General features: G+C 44.8%; 1 protein-coding gene across 3 annotated transcripts in view; it reads left to right on the plus strand.

Moving 5' to 3' along the window:
- The first annotated feature begins 2,149 nt into the window (after positions 1 to 2,149).
- ldah (lipid droplet associated hydrolase) overlaps positions 2,150 to 27,520 on the plus strand; it is a 306,360-nt gene continuing 280,989 nt past the window's right edge. For all 3 annotated transcript variants that reach the window (XR_010962896.1, XM_067984345.1, XM_067984344.1), the window contains exon 1: positions 2,150 to 2,413. The gene's annotated coding sequence lies outside the window, so the exon portion shown is untranslated. The remainder of the gene's footprint in view (positions 2,414 to 27,520) is intronic.

Below are 27,520 nucleotides of genomic sequence, written 5' to 3' on the forward strand. Positions count from 1 at the left end.
ATGTCAAGGTCAGTCACTCTCACCTCACCTCGGAAATTCAGCTCTTTTGTCCATGTTTGGACCAAGGCTGTTGTGAGGTCTGGAGCCGAGTGGTCCTGGCGGAACCCAAACTGAGCATTGGTGAGCAGGTTATTGGTGAGTAAGTGCCACTTGATAACACTGTCGACAACACCTTCCATCACTTTGCTGATGATTGAGAGTGGACTGATGGGGTAGTAATTGGCCGGATTGGATTTGTCACGTTTTTTGTGGACAGGATGTACCTGGACAATTTTCCACATTGTCGGGTAGATGCCAGTGTTGTAGCTGTACTGGAACAGCTTGGCTAGAGGTGCAGCTAGTTCTGGAGCACAAGTCTTCAGTGTTACAGCCAGGATGTTGTCGGGGCCCATAGCCTTTGCTGTATCCTTTCTACTCAGCCATTTCTTTATATCACGTGGAGTGAATCGAATTGTCTGAAGACTGGCGTCTGTGATGGTGGGGATATCGGGAGGAGGAGGAGATGGATCATTCACTTGGCACTTCTGGCTGAAGATGGTTGCTAACGCTTCTGCCTTGTCTTTTGCACTCACGTGCTGGACTGCGCCATCATTGAGGATGGGGATGTTTGCAGAGCCTCCTCCTCTCGTTAGTTGTTTAATTGTCCACCACTATTCACGACTGGATGTGGCAGGACTGCAGAGCTTTGATCTGATCCATTGGTTATGGAATCGCTTAGCTCTGTCTATAGCATGTTGTTTCCGCTGTTTAGTATGCATGTAGTCCTGAGTTCTGGCTTCACCAGGTTGCCGCCTCATTTTTAGGTACGCCTGGTGCTTCTCCTGGCATGTTCTTCTACACTCCTCATTGAACCAGGGTTGATCCCCTGGCTTGTTGATAATGATGGCGGAGTCCAGCACGTAAGGAATATGCCGAGCCATGAGGTTACAGATTGTGTTGGAATACAATTCTGCTGCTGCTGATGGCCCACAGTGCCTCATGGATGCTCAGTTTTGAGCTGCTAGTTCTGTTCTAAATCTATCCCATTTAGCACGGTGGTAGTGCCACACAACACATTGGATGGTGTCCTCAGTGCGAAGACGGGACACTCCTACCAATACTGTCATGGACAGATGCATTTGCGACAGGTGGATTGGTGAGGACGAGGTCAAGTAAGTTTTTCCCTCGTATTGGTTCGCTCACCACCTGCCGCAGGCCCAGTCTGGCAGTTATGTCCTTCAGGACTCAGCCAGCTCGGTCAGTAGTGGTGCTACTGAGCCACTCTTGGTGATGGACATTGAAGTCCCCCACCCAGAGTACATTCTGTGCCCGTGCTACCCTCAGTGCTTCCTCCAAGTGGTGTTCAACATGGAGGAGGACTGATTCATCAGTTGAGCGAGGACGGTAGATGGTAATCAGCAGGATGTTTCCTTGCCCATGTTTGACCTGATGCCATGAGATTTCATGGGGTCCAGAGTCAATGTTGAGGACTCCCAGGGCCAGTCCCTCTTGACTGTATATCACTGTACCGCCATCTCTGGTGGGTCTGTCCTGCCAGTGGGACAGGACATACCCAGGGATGGTGATGGAAGAGTCTGAGGACATTGGCTGAAAGGTATGATTCTGTGAGTATGGCGATGTCAGGCTGTTGCTTGACTAGTCTGTGGGACAGCTGTCCCAATTTTGGCACCAGTCCCCAGATGTTGGCGAGGAGGACTTTGCAGGGTCGACTGGGCTTTGCTTTATGTCGTGTCCGGTGCCCAGTGGTCCGATGCCGGGTGGTCCGTCCGGTTTTATTCTTTTTATGACTTTTTTTTAGCAAGATTGTACAACTGAGTGACTTGCTAGGCCAATTCAGAGGGCAGTTAAGAATCAACCACATTGCTGTAGAGAGGAAATAGCTCATTCAATTATTCAGTGGTCAGAACTCATGTCAAAGTGCAGACAAGTCTGTTAGCCTTTCCTGTTGGCCACCTTTGGTATCTAAATTTATCCTCTGCAAACATCTTAAAAGTTGTCTGACCCTCAATCTAAAGTCACTTATGATTCATAGCCTCACAAAGTAGAGTTGTGAGTATTAGGTTTCACCCTCATTTGATTATTAAACCAATTTTGAAGTATGACATTTTTTAAGGCTGCATTTGTTCACTGGTTTAAATGTTTCAGATTCTATCTCAGTCGATGGGATCCTCAGATTTCTGAAGTAGACAAACAGGTTGAATACAGAAAGTTGACCTGCAATCATTACTGAGATGCGCTTTGCAATATCGTTGTCTTGTTGCCTTCGAAGCGATTACATTTCGACCAAAACGAAAGGAAAGATCATAAAAAGCAACGAAGTAAAATTGTGAAAGACAGAGCGGGGGAACTTTATCACGGGAGAAGGTTGGGAGAGGAAGAAATTAGAGGACGGACGAGTGCTGCTGGAGAGGAGGTAGGAAATTAAATGAATCGCGAGTTAAAGGGCCGGGGGAGAGAGAGAAAGAGTGAGAGAGAGAGAGAGAAATAGGAGGAGAGAGAGAGAGAGAGAAATAGGAGGAGAGAGAGAGAGAGAGAGAGAAATAGGAGGAGAGAGAGAGAGAGAGAGAAATAGGAGGAGAGAGAGAGAGAGAGAGAAATAGGAGGAGAGAGAGAGAGAGAGAGAAATAGGAGGAGAGAGAGAGAGAGAGAGAAATAGGAGGAGAGAGAGAGAGAGAGAGAAATAGGAGGAGAGAGAGAGAGAGAGAAATAGGAGGAGAGAGAGAGAGAGAGAAATAGGAGGAGAGAGAGAGAGAGAGAGAGAGAAATAGGAGGAGAGAGAGAGAGAGAGAAATGGGACAGGAGAGAGAGAGAGAGAGAGAAATAGGAGGAGAGAGAGAGAGAGAGAGAAATAGGAGGAGAGAGAGAGAGAGAGAGAAATAGGAGGAGAGAGAGAGAGAGAGAAATAGGAGGAGAGAGAGAGAGAGAGAGAAATAGGAGGAGAGAGAGAAATGGGACAGGAGAGAGAGAGAGAGAGAGAAATGGGACAGGAGAGAGAGAGAGAGAAAGGGGACAGGAGAGAGAGAGAGAAATAGGAGGAGAGAGAGAGAGAGAAATAGGAGGAGAGAGAGAAATGGGACAGGAGAGAGAGAGAGAGAAATGGGACAGGAGAGAGAGAGAGAGAAATGGGACAGGAGAGAGAGAGAGAGAGAAATGGGACAGGAGAGAGAGAGAGAGAGAGAAATAGGAGGAGAGAGAGAGAGAGAGAAATAGGAGGAGAGAGAGAGAGAGAGAGAGAAATAGGAGGAGAGAGAGAGAGAGAGAGAAATAGGAGGAGAGAGAGAGAGAGAGAGAAATAGGAGGAGAGAGAGAGAGAGAGAGAAATAGGAGGAGAGAGAGAGAGAGAGAGAAATAGGAGGAGAGAGAGAGAGAGAGAGAAATAGGAGGAGAGAGAGAGAGAGAGAAATAGGAGGAGAGAGAGAGAGAGAGAAATAGGAGGAGAGAGAGAGAGAGAGAGAAATAGGAGGAGAGAGAGAGAGAGAGAAATGGGACAGGAGAGAGAGAGAGAGAGAGAAATAGGAGGAGAGAGAGAGAGAGAGAGAAATAGGAGGAGAGAGAGAGAGAGAGAGAAATAGGAGGAGAGAGAGAGAGAGAGAAATAGGAGGAGAGAGAGAGAGAGAGAGAAATAGGAGGAGAGAGAGAAATGGGACAGGAGAGAGAGAGAGAGAGAGAAATGGGACAGGAGAGAGAGAGAGAGAAAGGGGACAGGAGAGAGAGAGAGAAATAGGAGGAGAGAGAGAGAGAGAAATAGGAGGAGAGAGAGAAATGGGACAGGAGAGAGAGAGAGAGAAATGGGACAGGAGAGAGAGAGAGAGAAATGGGACAGGAGAGAGAGAGAGAGAGAAATGGGACAGGAGAGAGAGAGAGAGAGAGAAATAGGACAGGAGAGAGAGAGAGAGAAATGGGACAGGAGAGAGAGAGAGAGAGAGAAATGGGACAGGAGAGAGAGAGAGAGAAATGGGACAGGAGAGAGAGAGAGAGAAATGGGACAGGAGAGAGAGAGAGAGAGAAATGGGACAGGAGAGAGAGAGAGAGAGAGAGAAATGGGACAGGAGAGAGAGAGAGAGAGAGAGAAATGGGACAGGAGAGAGAGAGAGAGAGAAATGGGACAGGAGAGAGAGAGAGAGAAATGGGACAGGAGAGAGAGAGAGAGAAATGGGACAGGAGAGAGAGAGAGAGAGAAATGGGACAGGAGAGAGAGAGAGAGAGAAATGGGACAGGAGAGAGAGAGAGAGAAATGGGACAGGAGAGAGAGAGAGAGAAAGAAATGGGACAGGAGAGAGAGAGAGAGAAATGGGACAGGAGAGAGAGAGAAATAGGAGGAGAGAGAAATGGGACAGGAGAGAGAGAGAGAGAAATGGGACAGGAGAGAGAGAGAGAGAAATGGGACAGGAGAGAGAGAGAGAGAGAGAAATGGGACAGGAGAGAGAGAGAGAGAAATGGGACAGGAGAGAGAGAGAGAGAGAAATAGGAGGAGAGAGAGAGAGAGAAATGGGACAGGAGAGAGAGAAATGGGACAGGAGAGAGAGAGAAATGGGACAGGAGAGAGAGAGAGAAATGGGACAGGAGATAGAGAGAGAGAGAAATGGGACAGGAGAGAGAGAGAGAGAGAGAAATGGGACAGGAGAGAGAGAGAGAGAGAGAGAGAAATGGGACAGGAGAGAGAGAGAGAGAAAGAAATGGGACAGGAGAGAGAGAGAGAGAAATGGGACAGGAGAGAGAGAGAGAGAAATAGGAGGAGAGAGAGAGAGAGAAATAGGAGGAGAGAGAGAGAGAGAGAAATAGGAGGAGAGAGAGAGAGAGAGAAATGGGACAGGAGAGAGAGAGAGAAATGGGACAGGAGAGAGAGAGAGAAATGGGACAGGAGAGAGAGAGAGAAATGGGACAGGAGAGAGAGAGAGAAATGGGACAGGAGAGAGAGAGAGAAATGGGACAGGAGAGAGAGAGAGAAATGGGACAGGAGAGAGAGAGAGAGAGAGAAATGGGACAGGAGAGAGAGAGAGAGAGAAATGGGACAGGAGAGAGAGAGAGAGAGAGAAATGGGACAGGAGAGAGAGAGAGAGAAATGGGACAGGAGAGAGAGAGAGAGAGAAAGAAATGGGACAGGAGAGAGAGAGAGAGAAATGGGACAGGAGAGAGAGAGAGAAATGGGACAGGAGAGAGAGAGAGAGAAATGGGACAGGAGAGAGAGAGAGAGAAAGAAATAGGACAGGAGAGAGAGAGAGAGAAATGGGACAGGAGAGAGAGAGAGAAATGGGACAGGAGAGAGAGAGAGAGAAAGAAATGGGACAGGAGAGAGAGAGAGAGAAATGGGACAGGAGAGAGAGAGAGAGAAATGGGACAGGAGAGAGAGAGAGAGAAATGGGACAGGAGAGAGAGAGAGAGAAAGAAATGGGACAGGAGAGAGAGAGAGAGAAAGAAATGGGACAGGAGAGAGAGAGAGAAATGGGACAGGAGAGAGAGAGAGAAATGGGACAGGAGAGAGAGAGAGAAATGGGACAGGAGAGAGAAATAGGAGGAGAGAGAGAGAGAGAGAGAGAGAAATGGGACAGGAGAGAGAGAGAGAGAAATAGGAGGAGAGAGAGAAATGGGACAGGAGAGAGAGAGAGAAAGAGAAATGGGACAGGAGAGAGAGAGAGAAATGGGACAGGAGAGAGAGAGAGAGAAATAGGAGGAGAGAGAGAAATGGGACAGGAGAGAGAGAGAGAAAGAGAAATGGGACAGGAGAGAGAGAGAGAGAAATGGGACAGGAGAGAGAGAGAGAGAAATAGGAGGAGAGAGAGAAATGGGACAGGAGAGAGAGAGAGAAAGAGAAATGGGACAGGAGAGAGAAAGAGAAATGGGACAGGAGAGAGAGAGAGATATGGGACGAGAGAGAGAGAGAGAGAGAGAAATAGGAGGAGAGAGAGAAATGGGACAGGAGAGAGAGAGAGAAAGAGAAATGGGACAGGAGAGAGAGAGAGAGAGAAAGAGAAATGGGACAGGAGAGAGAGAAATGGGACAGGAGAGAGAGAAATGGGACAGGAGAGAGAGAAATGGGACAGGAGAGAGAGAAATGGGACAGGAGAGAGAGAAATGGGACAGGAGAGAGAGAAATGGGACAGGAGAGAGAGAAATGGGACAGGAGAGAGAGAGAGGGAAATGGGACAGGAGAGAGAGAGAGAAAGAGAAATGGGACAGGAGAGAGAGAGAGAAAGAGAAATGGGACAGGAGAGAGAGAGAGAGAAATGGGACAGGAGAGAGAGAGAGAGAAATAGGAGGAGAGAGAGAAATGGGACAGGAGAGAGAGAGAGAAAGAGAAATGGGACAGGAGAGAGAAAGAGAAATGGGACAGGAGAGAGAGAGAGAGAGAGAAATGGGACAGGAGAGAGAGAGAGAAAGAGAAATGGGACAGGAGAGAGAGAAATGGGACAGGAGAGAGAGAAATGGGACAGGAGAGAGAGAAATGGGACAGGAGAGAGAGAGAGAGAAATGGGACAGGAGAGAGAGAGAGAAATGGGACAGGAGAGAGAGAGAGAAATGGGACAGGAGAGAGAGAGAGAAATGGGACAGGAGAGAGAGAGAGAAATGGGACAGGAGAGAGAGAGAGAAATGGGACAGGAGAGAGAGAGAGAAATGGGACAGGCGAGAGAGAGAGAAATGGGACAGGAGAGAGAGAGAGAGGGGACAGGAGAGAGAGAGAGAGAAATGGGACAGGAGAGAGAGAGAGGGGACAGGAGAGAGAGAAATGGGACAGGAGAGAGAGAGAGAGAGAGAAATGGGACAGGAGAGAGAGAGAGAGTGAGAAATGGGACAGGAGAGAGAGAGAGAGTGAGAAATGGGACAGGAGAGAGAGAGAGTGAGAAATGGGACAGGAGAGAGAGAGAGTGAGAAATGGGACAGGAGAGAGAGAGAGTGAGAAATGGGACAGGAGAGAGAGAGAGTGAGAAATGGGACAGGAGAGAGAGAGAGAGTGAGAAATGGGACAGGAGAGGGAGAGAGAGAAATGGGACAGGACAGGAGAGAGAGAGTGAGAAATGGGACAGGAGAGAGAGAGTGTGAGAGAGAAATGGGACAGGAGAGAGAGAGAGAGAGAAATGGGACAGGAGAGAGAGAGAGAGAGAAATGGGACAGGAGAGAGAGAGAGAGAGAGAGAAATGGGACAGGAGAGAGAGAGAGAGAGAAATGGGACAGGAGAGAGAGAGAGAGAGAAATGGGACAGGAGAGAGAGAGTGAGAAATGGGAGAGAGAGAGAGAGAGAAATGGGACAGGAGAGAGAGAGTGTGGGAGCGAAATGGGACAGGAGAGAGAGAGTGTGGGAGCGAAATGGGACAGGAGAGAGGGAGCGAAATGGTACAGGAGAGAGAGAGAGAGAGTGTGTGAGAGCGAAATGGGACGGTGATAACGAGAAATGGGACGGAAGAGAGTGAGAGAGCGTGAAATGGGCCAGGAGAAGGAGGGAGGGAGATCGAGAGATGGGCCAGGAGAAGGAGGGAGGGAGATCGAGAGATGGGCCAGGAGAAGGAAGGAGGGAGGGAGAGCGAGAGATAGGCCAGGAGAAGGAGGGAGGGAGAGCGAGAGATAGGCCAGGAGAAGGAGGGAGGGAGAGTGAGAGATGGGCCTGGAGAAGGAGGGAGGGAGAGCGAGAGATGGGGCAGGAGAGGGAGCGAGAGCGGAGAATGGGCTAGGGGAGGGAGGAAGGGAGAGCGGGAAATTAAGGGGATTAGCATCTTTGAAAGTAGATAAATCCCCAGGGTCAGATGAAATCTATCCCAGGCTGTTAAAAGAAGCAAGAGAGGAAATAACGGAGGCTCTGAGCATCATTTTCCAATCCTCACTGGGTACAGGTGTCGTGCCGGAGGATTGGAGGACTGCTAACGTTTTTTTTTTATTCGTTCATGGGATGTGGGCGCCCCTGGCAAGACCAGCATTTATTGCCCATCCCTAATTGCCCTTGAGAAGGTGGTGGTGAGCCGCCTTCTTGAACCGCTGCAGTCCGTGTGGTGAAGGTTCTCCCACAGTGCTGTTAGGTAGGGAGTTCCAGGATTTTGACCCAGCGACGATAAAGGGACGGCGATATATTTGCAAGTCGGGATGGTGTGTGACTTGGAGGGGAACATGCAGGTGGTGATCCCATGTGCCTACTGCCCTTGTTCTTCTAGGTAGCAGGTTTGGGAGGTGCTGTTGAAGAAGCCTTGGCGAGTTGCTGCAGTGCATCCTGTGGATGGTACACACTGCAGCCACAGTGTGCCGGTGGTGAAGGGAGTGAATGTTTAGGGTGGTGGATGGGGTGCCAATCAAGTGGGCTGCTTTGTCCTGGATGGTGTTGAGCTTCTTGAGTGTTGTTGGAGCTGCACTCATCCAGGCAAGTGGAGAGTATTCCATCACACTCCTGACTTGTGCCTTGTAGATGGTGGAAAGGCATTGGGGAGTCAGAAGGTCAGTCACTCGACGCATAATACCCAGCCTCTGACCTGCTGTTGTTGCCACAGTATTTATATGGCTGGTCCTGTTAAGTTTCTGGTCAATGGTGACCCCCAGGATGTTGATGGTGGGGGATTCGGCGATGGTAATGCCGTTGAATGTCAAGGGGATGTGGTTAGTTTCTCTCTTGTTGGAGATGGTCATTGCCTGGCACTTGTCTGGAACGAATGTTACTTGCCACTTATCAGCCTGGATGTTGTCCAGGTCATGCTGCAAGCAGGCACGGACTGCTTCATTATCTGAGGAGTTGCGAATGGAACTGAACACTGTGCAATCATCAGCGAACATCCCCATTTCTGACCTTATAATGGATGGAAGGTCATTGCTGAAGATGGTTGGGTCTAGGACACCGCCCTGAGGAACTCCTGCAGCAATGTCCTGGGGCTGAGATGATTGGCCTCCAACAAACACTACCATCTTCCTTTCTGCTACGTATGATCCCAGCCACTGGAGAGCTTTCCCCCTGATTCCCATTGACTTCAATTTTTACGAGGGCTCCTTGGTGCCACACTTGGTCAAATACTGCCCTGATGTCAAGGGCAGTCATTCTCACCTCGCCTCTGGAATTCAGCTCTTTTGTCCATGTTTGGACCAAGGCTGTAATGAGGTCTGGAGCCGAGTGGTCCTGGCGGAACCCAAACAGCATCGGTGAACAGGTTATTGGTGAGCAGGTGCCGCTTGATAGCACTGTCGACGACACCTTCCATCACTTTGCTGATGATTGAGAGTAGACTGATGGGGCGGTCGTTGGCCGGATTGGATTTGTCCTGCTTTTTGTGGACAGGATGTACCTGGGCAATTTTCCACATTGTCAGGTAGATGCCAGTGTTGTAGCTGTACTGGAACAGTTTGGCTAGAAGCCCGGCTAGTTCTGGAGCACAAGTCTTCAGCACTACAGCCGGGATGTTGTTGAGGCCCATAGCCTTTGTTGTATCCAGTGCACTCAGCCGTTTCTTGATATCACGTGGAGTGAATCGAATTGGCTGAAGACCGTTGTTTAAAAGGGGAGCGAGGGATAGACCGAGTAATTACAGGCCAGTCTGTCTAACATCGGTGGTGGGCAAATTATTGGAATCAATTCTGATGGACAGGATAAACCATCACTTGGAAAGGCACGGAGTGATCAAGGACAGTCAGCATGGATTTGTTAAGGGAAAGTCATGTCTGACTAACTTAATTGAATTTTTTGAGGAGGTGACAAGGAGGGTAGATGAGGGTAGTGCATTTGATGTAGTCTACATGGATTTTAGCAAGGCTTTTGACAAGGTCTCACATGGTAGACTGGTCAAAAAAGTTCATGCCCATGGGATCCAAGGGAAAGTGGCAAGTTGGATCCAAAATTGGGTCAGTGGCAGGAAGTGAAGTGTAATGGTCGACGGGTATTTTTGTGACTGGAAGAATGTTTCCAGTGGGGTTCCGCAGGGCTCAGTACTACTCCCTTGCTTTTTGTGATATATATTAATGATTTGGACTTAAATGTAGGGGGCACAATTAAGAAGTTTGCAGGTGATACAAAAATTGGCTGTGTGGTTGATCGTGAGGAGGAAAGCTGTGGACTGCAGGAAGATATCAATGGATTGGTCAGGTGGGCAGAAAAGTGGCAAATGGAATTCAATCCAGAGAAGTGTGAGGTAAGGCATTTGGGGAGGGCAAACAAGGCAAGAGAATACACAATAAATGGGAGGATACTGAGAGGTGTCGAGGAAATGAGGGACCTTGGAGTGCATGTCCACAGATCCCTGAAGGTAGCAGGACAGGTAGATAAGGTGGTTAAGAAGGCACATGGAATACTTTCCTTTATTGGCTGAGGCATAGAATATAAGAGCAGGGAGGTTATGCTCGAACTGTATAAAACACTAGTTAGGCCACAGCTTCAGTACTGCGTATAGTTCTGTTCACCACATTACAGGAAAGATGTAATTGCACTAGAGAGGGTGCAGAGGAGATTCACAAGGATGTTGCCAGGACTGGAGAATTTTAGCTATGAGGAAAGATTGGATAGGCTGGGGTTGTTTTCCTTGGAAGCAGAGGAGGCTGAGGGGTGATTTGATTGAGGTGTACAAAATTATGAGGGCCCTAGATAGAGTGGATTGAAGGACCTATTTCCCTTAGCAGAGAGGTCAATAACGAGGGGACATAGATTTAAAGTGATTGGTAGAAGGATTAGAGGGGAGATGAGGAAAATAATTTTCACCCAGAGGGTGTTGGGGGTCTGGAACTCATTGCCTGAAAGGGTGGTAGAGGCAGAAACCTTCAACTCATTTGAAAAGTACCTGGACGTACACCTGAAGTGGCCTACAAGACTACGGACCAAGTGCTGAAAAGTGGGATTTGGCTGGGTGACTCATTTTCAGCCAACGCAGACATGATGGGCCGAATGGCCTCCTTCTGTGCTTTAAATTTTCTATGATTCTATTCTAAATGGGCCAGGAGGGCGAGGGAGAGCGAGAATTGGGCCAGGAGGGCGAGGGAGAGCGAGAATTGAGCCAGGAGGGCGAGGGAGAGTGAGAAATGAGCCAGGAGGGGGTGGGAGAGTGAGAAATGGGACAGGAGGGGTGGAAGAGTGAGAAATGGGCCAGGAGAGTGTTGGAGAGCGAGAATCACCAGGAGGGTGTTGGAGAGTGAGAAGTGGCCCAGGAGGAGGAGTGAGAAATGGGCCAGGAGGGGGAGGGGGAGCGAGAAATGGGCCAGGAGGGGGAGGGGGAGCGAGAAATGGGCCAGGAGGGGGAGGGGGAGCGAGAAATGGGCCAGGAGGGGGAGGGGGAGCGAGAAATGGGCCAAGAGGGGGAGGGGGAGCGAGAAATGGGCCAAGAGGGGGAGGGGGAGTGAAAAATGGGTCAGGAGGGAGGGAAATTAGAGAAACAGAAATTGGTCGTGGAGAGAGAGAGAGAAATTTGTCTTGGGGAGGGAGAGAGAAATTTGTTGTGGGGAGGGAGAAATTGGTCCGGGAGAGACAGAGAGCGAGAAATGGGTCGGGGAGGGAGAGAGAGAGAGAAATGGATCGGAGAGAGATAGAGGGAGGGAGAGAAATGGGTCAGGAAGAGAGAGAGAGAGAAATGGGTCAGGGAGGGAGGGAGAGAGAGAGAGAGAGAAATGGGTCAGGGAGGGAGGGAGGGAGAGAGAGAGAGAAATTGGTCGTGGAGAGAGAGAGAGAAATTTGTCTTGGGGAGGGAGAGAGAAATTTGTTGTGGGGAGGGAGAAATTGGTCAGGGAGGGAGAGAGAGAGAGAAATGGGTCAGGGAGGGAGAGAGAGAGAGAGAGAGAGAAATGGGTCAGGGAGGGAGAGAGAAAGAGAATTGGGTCAGGAAGGGAGGGAGAGAGATAGAGAGAGAGAGAAATGGATCGGGGAGGGAGGGGGAGAGGGAGAGAGAAATGGGGAGGGAGAGAGAGAGAAATGGATCGGGGAGGGAGAGAGAGAGAGAGAGAGAAATGGATCAGGGAGGGAGAGAGAGAGAAATGGATCAGGGAGGGAGAGAGAGAGAAATGGATCGGGGAGAGAGAGAGAGAGAAATGGATCGGGGAGAGAGAGAGAGATAAATGGATCGGGGAGGGATGGAGAGAGAGAGAAATTGATCAGGGATGGAGAGAGAGAGAAATTGATCAGGGATGGAGAGAGGGAGAAATTGGTCAGGGATGGAGAGAGGGAGAAATTGGTCAGGGATGGAGAGAGGGAGAAATTGGTCAGGGATGGAGAGAGGGAGAAATTGATCAGGGATGGAGAGAGAGAGAAATTGATCAGGGATGGAGAGAGAGAGAAATTGATCAGGGATGGAGAGAGAGAGAAATTGATCAGGGATGGAGAGAGAGAGAAATTGATCAGGGATGGAGAGAGAGAGAAATTGATCAGGGATGGAGAGAGAGAGAAATTGATCAGGGATGGAGAGAGAGAGAGAAATTGATCAGGGATGGAGAGAGAGAGAAATTGATCAGGGATGGAGAGAGAGAGAAATTGATCAGGGATGGAGAGAGGGAGAAATTGATCAGGGATGGAGAGAGGGAGAAATTGGTCAGGGATGGAGAGAGGGAGAAATTGGTCAGGGAGAAAGGGAGAAATTGGTCAGGGATGGAGAGAGGGAGAAATTGATCAGGGATGGAGAGAGAGAGAAATTGATCAGGGATGGAGAGAGAGAGAAATTGATCAAGGATGGAGAGAGAGAGAGAAATTGATCAGGGATGGAGAGAGAGAGAAATTGATCAGGGATGGAGAGAGTGAGAAATTGATCAGGGATGGAGAGAGGGAGAAATTGATCAGGGATGGAGAGAGGGAGAAATTGGTCAGGGATGGAGAGAGGGAGAAATTGGTCAGGGAGAAAGGGAGAAATTGGTCAGGGATGGAGAGAGGGAGAAATTGGTCAGAGATGGAGAAAGAGAGAAATTGATCAGGGAGAGAGGGAGAAATTGGTCAGGGATGGAGAGAGGGAGAAACTGGTCAGAGATGGAGAAAGAGAGAAATTGATCAGGGAGGAAGAAATTGGTCAGGGATGGAGAGAGGGAGAAATTGGTCAGAGATGGAGAAAGAGAGAAATTGATCAGGGAGAAAGAGAGGAAGAAATTGGTCAGGGAGAGAGGGAGAGAAATTGGTCGTGGAGAGAGAGAGAAATTGGATAGGGGAGTGAGAGAGAGAAAGAGAGAGAGAGGGAGAGAGATGGTGCATAACAGATAAATGGAGCTGTAGAGAAAAAGAGACAAGGCAGTGGAGGGAGAAATGGGGCAGGATATATTTAACTATATATAGTTATATCAGGATAGATATTGGGGAGAGAGAGAGAATTCTATCTGTATAAAGACCGAGAAGATGATAGAATTGGTCTGGTGAGAGAAATAGGGCAGTTTAGGGAGAGAGGGAGTTCGAGTCAGGGACATATGGCAGGAACAGAGAGAAACACAGAAAAAGAACACGGACGGGGCATTTCGGGGTGGCTGTCACACAGACAATGACATCGGCCAGGCTGGTGCTTGGGCATGAGCGGGGTTTATAGTGTTTATGATGCCAATACTTCAGGAATGCTGCTGGGTATTTGATGCAGTTATTGTGTGAAATTGGTGAGGAAACCATATAAATACACAAATAAACAGTAGTGTAATTAGTAATACAAGTATATTTGAACTATTAATGAAGCATTTGGATGAGCACTTGAAATGCCATAGCATACAAGGCTACGGACCAAATGCTGGAATATGGGATTAGATTAGACAGGGCTTGATGGCCGGCGCGGACACGATGGGCCGAAGGGCCTCTATCCGTGCTGTATAACTCTATGACTCTATGACTCTATGAGTATAGTGTAACAATGTGTTATTATGTCCCTATGATAATTTATTAACACAAATGTCAGTGTCATATATAATGTTCATATTTATAATACTGTTAATGTCCAATGCATCATAATTAGTGTAATTTATAAAAAGCCGTGTACCATTATATCAGTATTGGACAATGTTATCTGCTATGTGATACATTAACATAAAATACATTGCAGTATACTATGTTGGTGTAATTAATTATCATTTCTATACAATTATATTCTCGAAAACTGAAAACAATTGTGTAATATCGAGAGCATAGTCAGCATATTATAAAAAACCATTGCAGGATATATGCTATCATACCAGCGTAACATAACATTTATATATAAATAGATATAAATAAAGCCATGTTCCTAATCAAACTAATGATTATATACAGAATGTTGGGGTATTATCTATTTGGTATTAAAAACAGTGAGTGGTCTCAGGATTCCAAAGGCACAGTGCTGGTAGGCAGTGGTGTTGTTACCATAATGATACATAACTAATTGATTACAATGGGGCAGCACCCAACCTTACGCGACAGCCTCAAACAACAGCTTCTGTAATGTGAGATATATAGTTCAACCTAAAATTCCTCTCTATGGTGTCTGAGAAACCAGCACAGCACACACCCCAAGGCATGTCAATTTGATCGATCATAATTGGTAAGATTTAAAATGGCAGTGTTCGTTGAGCTGCTGAAAGAACTTGTAGACTCCAAGAAGACCATTGTCAAATGTACCAAGAATCGCCATGCACTGCAGCATTCAGTGACATTCGAAGGAAAACCGCCATCAGCTTCCACCAATTGAACAGAAACAAGCACTGCAGCTCACCGGCAATTTGGCCACAGTGACCCATGCACTGAACTGAAATCCTGCCACCCCCACCTCCCATTTCCCTCTCCCAAGCTGAAATCAGGGCACCCCTACTGCTGAGCAAAGATCAGTATCACACTCACTTCCTCGGAGAAGTCCGACAACCCCTCAACATCAGAAATCATCTTCTAGCGTCCCATCCCATTACTTAGCGGAAATTTGACGAACCCAATAGTTGACTTCCAAAATTGCAAATAGTATGGTTTGGCCTGAGGTAATGACCGGATTGAGGGATGGAATCAGTAATGTGGATATGGAGTTTTGTTGCAAGGGCTGAAGATGGTAGCTTAAGCCTTCCTAGTGTTTAACTGGAGGAAATTGTGGCTTATCCATGACTGGATTATCAGACAAGAAGTCTGACAACACTAGGCAGTAGAGGGTTGGGAGAGGTAGTGCAGGAGGGGTACAGTACCTGAGAAGAGGGAGGAATTTAAAATGTCAGTTGGCATGAGAGCCAGGAAGCGAAGTTGGGTGGTCATTAATTTAGGGGAAAAGGGGTCAAGAGAGCAGGTGATGGTTTTCATGAACAAGATGAACTTGGAGAGGGATGAAGGGAGATAGGAGATAAACAAGAGAAAGATGTGGGTTCAGGATTAGGGGGGAGGATATCTTGGGGAGAAATTCAGGGTGAGGCTTGAGGGCAGTAGGGAAGAAGGATTTTAAAGGAAAGACGTGAGGGTTGGAGAAGGTGAGATGCTTGAAGGAGAAGGTGCCGGAGGAGTAGGGGGAGAGACCAAGGTGCGATTTGATGATAAGAGCCACACTGCCACCGTGGCAATTTGGGCTGGGCTGGTGATTGAAAAGTGCAGTCAGGTAGGGAGTCTTCAGTACAGGTTCATGTTTCACCACCCATGAGTCAAGTTTCAGTCAAAGCCAGGATGTCAACGCAATCATTCACAATAAGTGGATGGCAAGGGCCTTGTTTGTGAGTGAACAATCATTCTGGAGGGAAATGTGAATAGGGGCAGTGATTGTTGATCCCCTGACAGAATCCAAGGTAGTGGTGGTGTGTGGGACAGGAGGTAGGTTGACAAGGTTAGATCCCATCGGGTGTGCTGGACAGTTTGGGTTGCTGCCCGTAAGGAGGCAGCGATGGGTGCCTCGATGGGCCCTTTAGAGAATTCCAAGAGGGTAACTGAGCTGTTGATGGCCCCCCATTCCCATTTAGAAGAAATTTGCACCTTTTCCAATCCCCAATGAGCAGTAATACCCCATTCATTTTGAAACAAATTACCCCCCACATGCTGAGAAACTACTTGTGCTTCTTCCAGCCCCACAGCTAGAAGCAACTCAGCACCACCCACACCCTGAATCGAAAGTCTGTTGCATTCCCCCCCACAAGAAGATAAACATGCTACCTTCCCCCTCCCCAATAGCAAGTGAATTGGGCCCTGGCATGGTGCAACTCCCCGATCCCTCTGAGAGGAAAATTGGCCCTGACTCAGTGCCACCCAACTCTTCCCCATCTACCATTGCCCCCTCTCCTCTAATCCCTATACCACTCCTCTTCCTCTCCTCTACTCCTCTCCCATCTCCCTCATTGTCCACCTTCGCTCATTACCCCCATCCCCATCTCTCTCTCTCCCCCACTGTGAAAAAATGGCCACAGGTTTTGTTCTTTGTTGCTCCTCTTCTCCGCTCCTCCTCCTACCCTGTCCTTCTCTTCCCCACCTCCTCCTAACCCCTCTCTGCCTCACTGTTTCTCCCCCCCTCCTCCTCCTCCCTTTAACCCGCTCATCTGGGTTATGTTATCCCACTGTCTCCTAACCTACATGAGTCAAATATTGAGCTTGGCCATAACTCTATGTGTGCAAAGCCAGTGGAGTGCAATGCTAGTATAATGAAAATAAATTCTTCAATATTTTGTGTGTAGGTTACTGTGCTTGTATTGGAGCCTGGTTACACACTATGTAGGTGTCATTGACCCCTCATTCTCCCCCCCCCCCCACCCCCACCAATGGAGTCTCAAACTCTGAACTTAATCTTAGTTCTTCACCTATATCGTTTTTGGTACAGCATCTGCACTGTAAGAACAGGTTGTCTTAACTTGACAGTGTTGAAAGACAAAGTTCAAAAGATCATAGATTTTTATGATGGTGTGTTGACATTCAAGATTAGATTGTTTCTTAAGTTTATAGATAATTAACAGAACTAGAAGAATTAACTTGATTTCAAACTAACCCATACTCCAGGCATTCAAGTTTTTGCACTGAAACATTCCTTAGAGGGCTTACACTTTGATCGTTTACATTTAATCAGATTTTGATATTGTGAGTTCCACTCCCCAACAATGCACCACACAACAACTGCTATCTTGATGAATTTGTCAGCGCTTCAAATCTGTTGTACTGTATAATATGCTTAAGATTTGCTGTTAGAAGTTTCTTGGTGAGGGAAGGGGACTCTTTCCAGTTGAACAACTGCATCTAATTTGTCACTGTCTGAGCAGTCTTCATCTAATGGTTTCTCCATAAATGTTGGCTAGTATTCTGGCATATGTTGAAAGTTGATGCAACAGCTTTCTGCACAATATTGTAAAAGTAAACTGAATTATAATGAATTTGCAAGGAACTGAAATGTCTACTAAATGCAGAAGTATGCATCCTGAAAAGACAAGGGGCAAATTTTAGGTTCTAAAGTAAAGGTAACAACAGCAAGAAGCATAGTAACATCTGAGTACAAATTAGAGAACACTTGACCATGATTCTTGCTCAGTTGGGCGATCCAAGTCTGAAGGGGATTTGGGGATACTTGCTTATCTGGTGGGTAGCTTTTGGCTTCATTTCCCATTTTACTTTACCATAGATTTCTGAGGGTGCTCTGTTTCCATTTCTTTCTGCTGTGTGCAGTTGGGGAGAGGGTTCCGGTCATTGGGGGGGAAAGAGGGGGGAGCCAAAATCTTGTACAGGAGTGGAAAGCTGAAAACTTGCTCACTAAATGTTTCCTATAATGCCTCAGATGCTGCTTTTTCTAAAGAACAAGTACACAGGGTTATTCAGGACGCCGTTTGAGCTGTCACCAAATGTTAGGTTGCACCCTATTGTTTTCAATTTGTTAGGTTGACAGTGCCACCTACTGTTGCAGCACCTTTGGAATCCTGAGACCACTCACTGTTTTTAATATATAGTAGATTAACAGTTGGTAACAGCCAGAGGTTGGTAGATAAGGTGTAGAATGCACGGCCAAGAAAGGAAGTGGTAAATGCCTGATTCAGATAAATAAAACCTTAGCCAAGTGTAAATCAACATACTTTTCACTGTTTATTCACATTATAAGTGTGGTGAGAGTATCATGATGTTTTGGGTGGTCTGGAATGCTGATTTTGTAAAGATAAAGAAATCGATGTGAAAATTGCTTGGCGAAAATTCATGCTGCAGCAGATTATAGTGTTAACATTTCTCCAGCAGTTGTCATGGTATTTTATGCGGCACAGGAAATGGTTGTCTCAGTTTGAGTTTAACTGAATGAAGGGTAGTCTAAGCCAACCCACACCTCTGAACCGTAGATCAGGCTAGCATGTTCATTTCTGTCTTACAGGCAACTAAAAATACACTTTAATCTCATGAGCGAGGAAGGCTGCCGTTTATTCACAAGTGATATAAGTCTTTCTAATGACTGAAATAAAACTTTCCATTGTTACTGACTGAGAATGGTGTTGGTACCATTTGTTTTTAAGGAATCTTTAATTTAAGCATTGAGGGCACCTTAATAGTTTGCAAATTAAATTAGTATTTATGTGCTACTGAATGGCATGCCTATCTATATGAGATCATGGCACCCGTAACTCTTCAAAAAAAAAAGTTTTTTTAGTTACATACCCTCCTAGATATGCATTTAAGGCAGCTCTTTGCACAGTCGGCTCCAGTTTCTTTTCAACAGAGAAATGTTGCATCAGAAGGTGCAGAGATGAGGCTAAATTTGCTCAATTATCATAAGGGCTTAGAAGAATACAATTTTTAAAATTAGAGTGAGTTGGAATGTATACCTTAAGAGGGAATTTCACCATTGTGATTCCTTTTATAAATAAAAAAGTTAGAGAATTAGGATTAATCAATATTGTAGTAGGTACAGCACAGGAGGAGGCCATTCGGCCCATTGTGCCTGTGCTGGCTTTATGAACGAGCTATCCAATTAGTCCCATTCCCCATCTCTTTCACCTTAGCCCTGTAAATTTTTCCCTTCAAGTATTTATCCAATTCCCTTTTGAAAGTTACTATTGAATCTGCTTCTACCAATCTTTCAGGCGGTGCATTCCAGATCATTAATGTATGTATTTTTTCTGAAGATATTTTGAACAACATTTTTAGTTCAAACCGTGTGTGCTAATGTTATTAGTGAAACTTTCTGGGAGGCATTACTGAGCCTGAGTACAGGGAGCTGGATTGACCTGTGGTTCAAATGACAAGATTACTGAATACACTCTGGGTCAACGACTGTTTCTGGTTGTTAATTTACCTCTCCCAAAGCCATTTTCCCACCAGCAATGTTATCAATACCCATTTTTCATCAAGGATAACAACCCAGTTTCCTTAAACTTTGTTAACTTTTCCTCAAACTTAGATTGTTGATATGTGTAGGTGGAATTTCCTGTGGGGGTGTAATCGGGAAGTTACACCCGAAATTACGCTCATTTCGTGCACCCATTTTTGCCAATATCTATTTACACCCAGATCTCATTAATATAAACAGGATGTAGAAATGGCCATAAGCAAAGTGCCAAACTCACACCTTATATTCCTTCTTTAAGTATGAAAATGAAAGTTTCGTGCCACCTGATTATCATTCATGCACATTAGATACAGCATGTTTAAGAAGGTGCAATCAACGACAACGGTAATTTGCATTTATGTAACACCTTTAACGCAGTAAAAACATCCCAAGGCGCTTCACAGGAACGTTATTAGACAAAATTTGACACCGAGCCACATAAAGAGATATTAGGACAGGTGACCAAAAGCTTGGCCAAAGAAGTAGGTTTTAAGGATCAACGTAAAGGAGGAGAGAGGTGGAGAGGTGCAGAGGTTTAGGGAGGGAATTCGAGAGCTTAGGGCCTAGGCAGCTGAAGGCATGGCTGCCAATGGTGGAGCGATGAAAATCGGGGATGCACAAGAGGCAAGAATTGGAGGAGCGCAGACATATCGGAGGGTTGTAGGACTGGAGGAGGTTTTAGAGATAGGGGGGCCAGGCCATGAAGGGATTTGAACACAAGGATGAGAATTTTAAAAGCGAGGTGTTGCTGGATCAGGAGCCAATGTCAGCGAGCAGAGGGATGATGGGTGAACAAGACTTGGTGCGAGTTAGGATACGGGCTGCAGAGTTTTGGATGAGCAGAAGTTTACAGAGGGTGGAAGGTGGGAGGCCACCAGGAGATCATTGGACTATTTAAGTCTGGAGGTAGCAAAGGCATGGATGAGGGTTTCATCAGCCGATGAACTGAGGCGAGGCAGAGACAGGCGATATTACGGAGGTGAAAGTAGGCGATCTTGATGATGGAGCGGATTATGGGGTCGGAAGCTCAGCTCAAAGTCAAACAGGACGCTGAGGTTGCAAACATTCTGGTTCAGCCTCAGTGGGATTCCAATCTAAGAGCTGGGAAATCATAACTATTACTTTATTAAATCAATAACTTAAACTAGTTAAACTAATTATTTAATAAAACCAAATATATCGAGTGAATAAAAACCTGGCAAATCGAATAACTAGGGCTGTAGATAGGGCTTTAAACTAAAAAGTGGGGGGAGGATTCAAGTGAGGGGAAATTTATAAATCTAAAGAGAAAAGTCAAGATCATAGAGCAGTGTAGTGATTTGGGTAAAGATAAGCAGAGTGTGACAGGAAGGGACAGAGAGTTTAACGGTAATAGTTTATCAGTGAATAAGGTCAAATCAGGGAAAAATGTAAAAAGTTAAAATTAAAGGCAATTTATCTGAATGCACGAAGCATTCATAACAAGATAGACAAATTAATGGCACAAATAGAGATAAATGGGTTTGATCTAATAGCCATTACCGGGACGTAGATGCATGGTGACCAAAGTTGGGAACTAAATATTCCAGGGTATTGACATTTAGAAAAGACAGACAAAATGGAAAAGGCGGTGTCCTGATAATAAAGGATGACATAAGGACAGTCGTGAGAAAGCATCTTGGCTTGGAAGATCTGGAAGTAGAATCAGTATGGTGGAGATAAGAAATAAGGGGCAAAAAACACTGGCGGGAGTAGTTTATAGGCCCCCTAACAGTAGCAATACTGTTGATCAGAGTATTAATCAAAAAATAATAGGCGCTTGTAACAAAGGTAATGCATTAATTGTGGGGGACTTTAAACTTCATAGAGACTGAACAAATCAAATTGGCAAAAGTAGTTTGGACGACAAGTTCGTGAAATGCACTTGAGACAGTTTCCTAGAACAATACGTCATGGAACCAACCAGGGAACAGGCTATTTTAGATCTAGTTTTGTGTAATGAGACAGACTTAATTAGTAATTGGATAGTAAGGGATCCTCTGGGGAAGAGCGATCATAATTTGATAGAATTTCACATTGAGTTCGAGAGTGACACGCTTAAGTCCGAAACTGGAGTCTTAAACTTAAATAAAGCCCATTACATAGGTATGAGGGGCGAGTTGGCTAAGATAGATTGGGAAATTAGATTAAAAGGTCTAACAGTAGATAAGCAATGGCAATCATTTAAAGAAATATTTCATAATTCTCGACGAATATACATTCCATTGAGAAATAAAAACTTCACAGGAAAAGTGATCCACCGGCGGCTAACTAAAGAAGTTAAGGATCGTGTCAGATTAAAAGAAGAGGCTTATAATGTTGCTAATGTAGTAAGCCTGAGGATTGGGAGAGTTTTAGAAACCAGCAAAGGATGACCAAAAAATTGACAAAGAGGGAGAAAATGGAACACGAGAGTAAACTAACAAGAAATATAAAAACAGATTGTAAGAGCTTCTACAAGTGTGTAAAAAGGAAGAGGGTAGCGAAAGTAAATAGGGGCTGAGACAGGACAAATTATAATGGGGAATAAGGAAATGGCAGAGACGTTAAACAAATATTTTGTATCTGTCTTCACAATAGAAGACACAAAAAACATACCGGAAATAGTGGGGAACCAAGGGTCTAATGAGAGTGAGGAACTCAAAGTAATTAATATTAGTAAAGAAAAAGTACTGGAGAAATTAATGGGGCTAAAAGCTGACAAACCCCTGACCTGATGGCCTACATCCCAGGGTTCTAAAAGAGGTGGCTGCAGAGATTGTAGATGCATTGGTTGTGATCTTCCAAAATTCCCTAGATTCTAGAACAGTCCCAGTGGATTGGAAGGGAGCAAATGTAACTCCATTATTCAAGAAAGGAGGGAAAGAGAAAACAGGGAACTACAGGCCAGTTAACCTGACATCATTTGGCGGGAAAATGCTGGAATCCATTATTAAGGAAGTGGTAACAGGGCACTTAGAAAATCATAATTTGATTAGGCAGATTCAACATGGTTTTATGAAAGGGAAATCGCATTTGACAAATATATTAGAGTTTTTTGAGGATGTAACTAGCAGGGTAGATAAAGGGGAACCAGTGGATGTTGTCTATTTGGATTTTCAAAAGGAATTCGATAAGGTGCCACATAAAAGGTTGTTGCACAAGATAAAGGCTCATGGGAGTAATATATTAGCATGGATAGAGGATTGGTTAACAGACAGCACACAGAGATTAGGAATAAACGGGTCTTTTTCAGGTTGGCATGCTGTTACTGGTGAGGTGCCGCAAGGATCAGTGCTGGGGCCTCAGCTATTTACTACCTGTATTAATGACTTAGATGAAGGGACTGAGTGTAATGTATCCAAGTTTGCTGACGATACAAAGCTAGGTGGGAAAGTAAGCTGTGAGGAGGACATAAAGAGTCTGCAAAGGAATATAGACAGGTTAAGTGAGTAGGCAAGAAAGTGGCAGAAAGAGTATAATGTTGGAAAATGTGAGGTTATTCACTGGTAGGAAGAATAGAAAAACGGAATATTTTTAAATAGTGAGAAACTATTAAATGTTCAGAGGGATTTAGGTGTCCTTGTACACGAAACACAGAAAGTTAACATGCAGAGACAGCAAGTAATTAGGAAGGCAAATGGTATGTCGGCCTTTATTGCAAGAGGGTTGGAGTACAAGAGTAAGGAAGTCTTGCTACAATTTTATAGGGTGTTGGTGAGACCACATCTGGAGTACTGTGTCTAGTTTTGGTCTCCATACCTAAGAAACTTGCGGTACAATGAAGGTTCACTGGATTGATTCCTGGGATGAGAGGTTTGTCCTATGAGGAGATATTGAGTAGAACGGGCCTATACTCACTGGAGTTTAGAGAAATGAAAGGTGATCTCATTGAAACATGTAAGATTCTGAGAGGACTTGATAGGGTAGCTGCTGAGAGGTTCATTCCCCTGGCTGGAGAGTCTAGAACTCAGGGGCATAGTCTCAGGATAAGGGGTCGGCCATTTAGGACTGAGATGAGGAGAAATTTCTTCACTCAGATGGTTGTGAATCTTTGGAATTCTCTACCTCAGAGGTCTGTGGATGCTCAGTCGTTGAGTATATTCAAGGCTGAGATGGATAGATTTTTGGACTGTAAGGGAATGAAGTGATGTGAGGATCGGGCAGAAAAGTGGAGTTGAGGTCAAAGATCAGCCATGATCTTATTGAATGGAGGAGCAGGCTTGAAGGGCCGTATGACCTACTCCTGCTCCTATTTCTTATATTCAGTCGTGGAAGCTTTTGAAATTTTAATGTGACTTATAATGATGCCATAAATTACATTCAAAGAAACAGAAAATACAGTGCCGGTCTCTGAGGATAAAGAAAAAATATCGCTCAAAAATTGCAATAAGACGATTTTCTTTGTCCTTTGCTTGCAAATTGCAAACCTGCTATCTATTGGCCCAACCACCTAAAAGATTAAATTCCTTCCCAATCCAGTTGCATGATTGCAAATTTTTTTTTCACTGCTTCCTATTTTTTTTATCATCTGCAAACTTTGTGATTCTTTTAATATGATATACTGGTGTAGGCCTTTAGATTTCTTAAAAATAGGATTCTAGGCTCTCTTTTTCAAGCTTTTTGTGCTGTATAGCACCAAAGAATTCATTTTGTCAGGCTTTGTCCCTGCAGCAAATTTTATATGTATTTGAGGTAAAGTAGTGGATGGAAGAATGTCATAGGAAATCGAATATGTATCTTTTTCTTTGCACCTTATGACAGATCTTTCCCACTTCCCATTATAAAGAAAGGCAGACTTGCATTTATATAGCGCCTTTCAGGAGATCCCAAAGCGCTTTACAACCAATGAAGTACTTTTGAAGTGTAGTCACTGTTGTAATGTAGGAAATAGATCATTTGTACACAAAGCTTTCTAGCGACCATGAGATATGAAAACCTAGTACTGAATGCTTTGAGCCTTTATGACTGTTGTTTTCAATAATGAGGCGTTTATCCTGACCGCACTGTGACTCGATATGAAACATACAAAATTCTTACAGGGCTCGACAGGGTAGATGCAGGGAGGATATTTCCCCTGGCTGGGGAGTCTAGAACCAGGGGTCACAGTCTCAGAATAAGGGGTTTGGCCATTTAGGACTGAGATGAGGAGAAATTTCTTCACTCAGAGGGTGGTGAATCTTTGGAATTCTCTACCAAGAGGGCTGTGGAGGCTCAGTCATTGAGTACATTCAAAACAGAGATCGATAGATTTCTAGATATTAAAAGCATCAAGGGATGTGGAGATAGAGCAGGAAAATGTCTTTGAGGTAGAAGATCAGCCACGATTTTGATGAATAGCGGTGTGGGCTTGAGGGGCCGGATGGCCTACTCCTGCTCCTATTTCTTATGTTCTTTGTCCTGTCTGAGACTAAAGGTCCTTTAAATCATAGAATCATAGAAAATTTACAGCACAGAAGGAGGCCATTTGGCCCATCGTGTCCACGCCAGCCAAAAATAAACCACCCAGCCCACTTTCCAGCAGTTGGTCCGTAGCTTTGTAGGTTATGTCACCTTGTAGGTTAGTGCATGTCTAAGTACTTTTTAAATGTGATGAGGGTTACAGCCTCTACCACCCTTTCAGGCACCGAGTTCCAGACCCCTACCACCCTCTGGGTGAATTTTTTTTCCCTCAGCTCTCCTCTAATCCTTCTACCAATCACTTTAAATCTATGCCCTCTGGTTATTGACCTCTCTGCTAAGGGAAATAGGTCCTTCCTATCCACTTTATCTAGGCCCCTCATAATTTTGTACACCTCAATTAAATCACCCCTCAGCCTCCTCTGTTCCAAAGAAAACAACCCCAGCTTATCCAATCTTTCCCCATAGCTAAAATTCTCCAGCCTTGGCAACATCCTCATAAATCTCCTCTGTACCCTCTCAAGTGCAATTACATCCTTCCTGTAATGTGGTGACCAGAACTGTACGCAGTATTCAAGCTGTGGCCTAACCAATGTTTTATACAGTTCTCGCGTAATCTCCCTTCTCTGATATTCTATGCCTCAGCTAATAAAGGAAAGTATCCCTTATGCCTGTAAATTGGAGAAGGCACTCATTCAAAAGAGCCAAAAACTATAAAAACTGCAGTCGATATTATGAGGCTCTTTTTCTCTGTATTTTCTTTACTTTCTGTGGTAACAAGTGAAAAGCGGGGGAGACATAAAGGACCAGTTAAGGAATAATAGTAGCTCAGTTGTGGATTGTTGCATGCAGTAGAGATCCACTTCAGGGAACCATCCGGCCACTATTTGGAGATCATCATGCAGGACATTTTCACTAATGTGGCATGATTATGTCTCTGCTGCAATCTGCTATTGAGTTCACTAAGTCAATTAAATACTGGACTTGATGTCTGTATTTCTGTACACAATTTCCAGACAGTTCTAGTTCGGTTTTGCTGACAAATCATTATTATGGTCATGTATGTTCCCCATAGGACCACTACGATGTGAAAATAATGCTCGAGTATGTTGTAGTGCTACTCAAGCCACTCTCAGCTCTTGTCTTTAATATCCCCAGATATCGGGACTATACAATGTACCTAGAGGATCTCCCTACTATTAAACTATTAATGTAATGAGGGTGTGTGGTGGATCTCTGGTGCAATAGGTTACAGCTTATTTATTGAAACCCCCTTTCTAGGTCAATATTGCATTCAAACATCTTACCCCATCAAAAATAAAGCACTGAATGTGATTTTTGCTGACTTCTCTTGAGTTTCAACACCATTGATCCCAGTGATATACAACCAGTTAATACATGTAAACCTAAAAGTATGAATTCAGTGACTTGTAAAGTGAGCCCCAAAAATTTTGTGTGGAATCCACTCTCTTTAATCCAGCTAAAATTTGTTGAATTACCCAACCCGTTGGATCAGCAAATTCCAAGATGGCTGCTTGAGTACATGTGCATGCTATTATTTCTATTTATGAATGTATCTTTCTCAGTTGTAATACTGTGCTCATCAAACGGAATGTTTTGCAGTAACACAAAAATGCCAGTATAAGTTAATAGTTTTCCTGTTTCATTCTTGCAGTAACTAGTGAAAGGGAGAGAAGGCATAAAGAAGCCAAACTCTGGAGCAGAGAGGTGTGAGAACCTTTGGTGCCTCATACTACTTGGGTTTGATACTTTCAATATCAAGACAATGTAGAAAACCTGTAACAGAAATTACTGTTGCCAACATTAGCAGACTAACGCTTAACATGTTTTTTGCCATTCCTCCATCCGCCATGTTAACACAGATGTTAACTTGTTTATTTTAAGTGGGTTAATGTTTCTGCTAAAGTAGCAGACAAAGAAATGTCATATGAATGTAATAAGTGCTTTTTGTATGCTAGTATCTCCAACTGTGATTTCCAGGCTCATAAGGCTCTGCTGTGGCTTTATAATGCACTAGTCAGACTTCACTTGGTATATTGTGTACAGTTAAAGGGGTCATCTCATATAAAATGTTAGTGGTATAGAAAAGCTGAAACCAGAATAATATTTTCACAGTCAGGACAGTAGAACAAGAGGCTGTCAATTTAAATTGGTGAAAAGTAAGTTTAAAACAGATCTTAGAAAAAATATCTCTTGTCAACATCAGGTAAATGTGAGGGATTAGATTTATGGTCAAAAACAATGAGACCAATTACAAATCCACTTAAACTTGTGGGTCTTTGTTTATTTCGTAAGAGTGAGAATCATCAAGATAGGCCAGAGTTTTAAATCACAATGAGCGAATTGCACTCCAAATAAGTGAGATTTGACAGGCCTATGTTTGGGGGAAGGAGTGTACATGTACATAGTTTGTTATTGCTAGTGTTTTTTTAAAAAAATCATTGACTGCTTTCTCAGTTGTTCCTAACTAGTAACCATATTATTTTGACAGCTGCATTGTTATTTTTCTGTTCGTTTTCTGCTGAATTGTATATATGGGGATAACCACTTTTTTGTTGCTTGATCCAAGTATATTGTGATACTTGATTGTTCAGGGCTGCCCTTTGGACCTTTCACTACATTAGCCACTTGATGGTATTTGTCATGATGTTGAGCAAGATACTGTCACACAGTGTTGATGTGCTTTGTTCCCTATTAAGTGATGGAGGGGCTTGGCCTTCCTCTGCAGAGAGTGTACCAATATTGACTTCTTACAGAAATCTCATCTGGACCCATCAGAGAATGATGAACTTAAGTAGAATTAGATGAATGCCTCCATTTATACTTTTCAAAAGGGAGAGGAAGTGAAATTTCCATTCGGATTCAAAAGAACTGCTACTGGAAAAGCACAGTACAGCAGACAGCGAGAATCATTATGTGCTGGTGTCAGTCTACAGAGCTGCCGACCTGTGCAGATTCACCAGCTATATGGGCCAACACCAATATGA

Source organism: Heptranchias perlo, chromosome 5, assembly GCF_035084215.1.
Source record: "Heptranchias perlo isolate sHepPer1 chromosome 5, sHepPer1.hap1, whole genome shotgun sequence".
Classification (NCBI taxonomy): Eukaryota; Metazoa; Chordata; class Chondrichthyes; order Hexanchiformes; family Hexanchidae; genus Heptranchias; species Heptranchias perlo.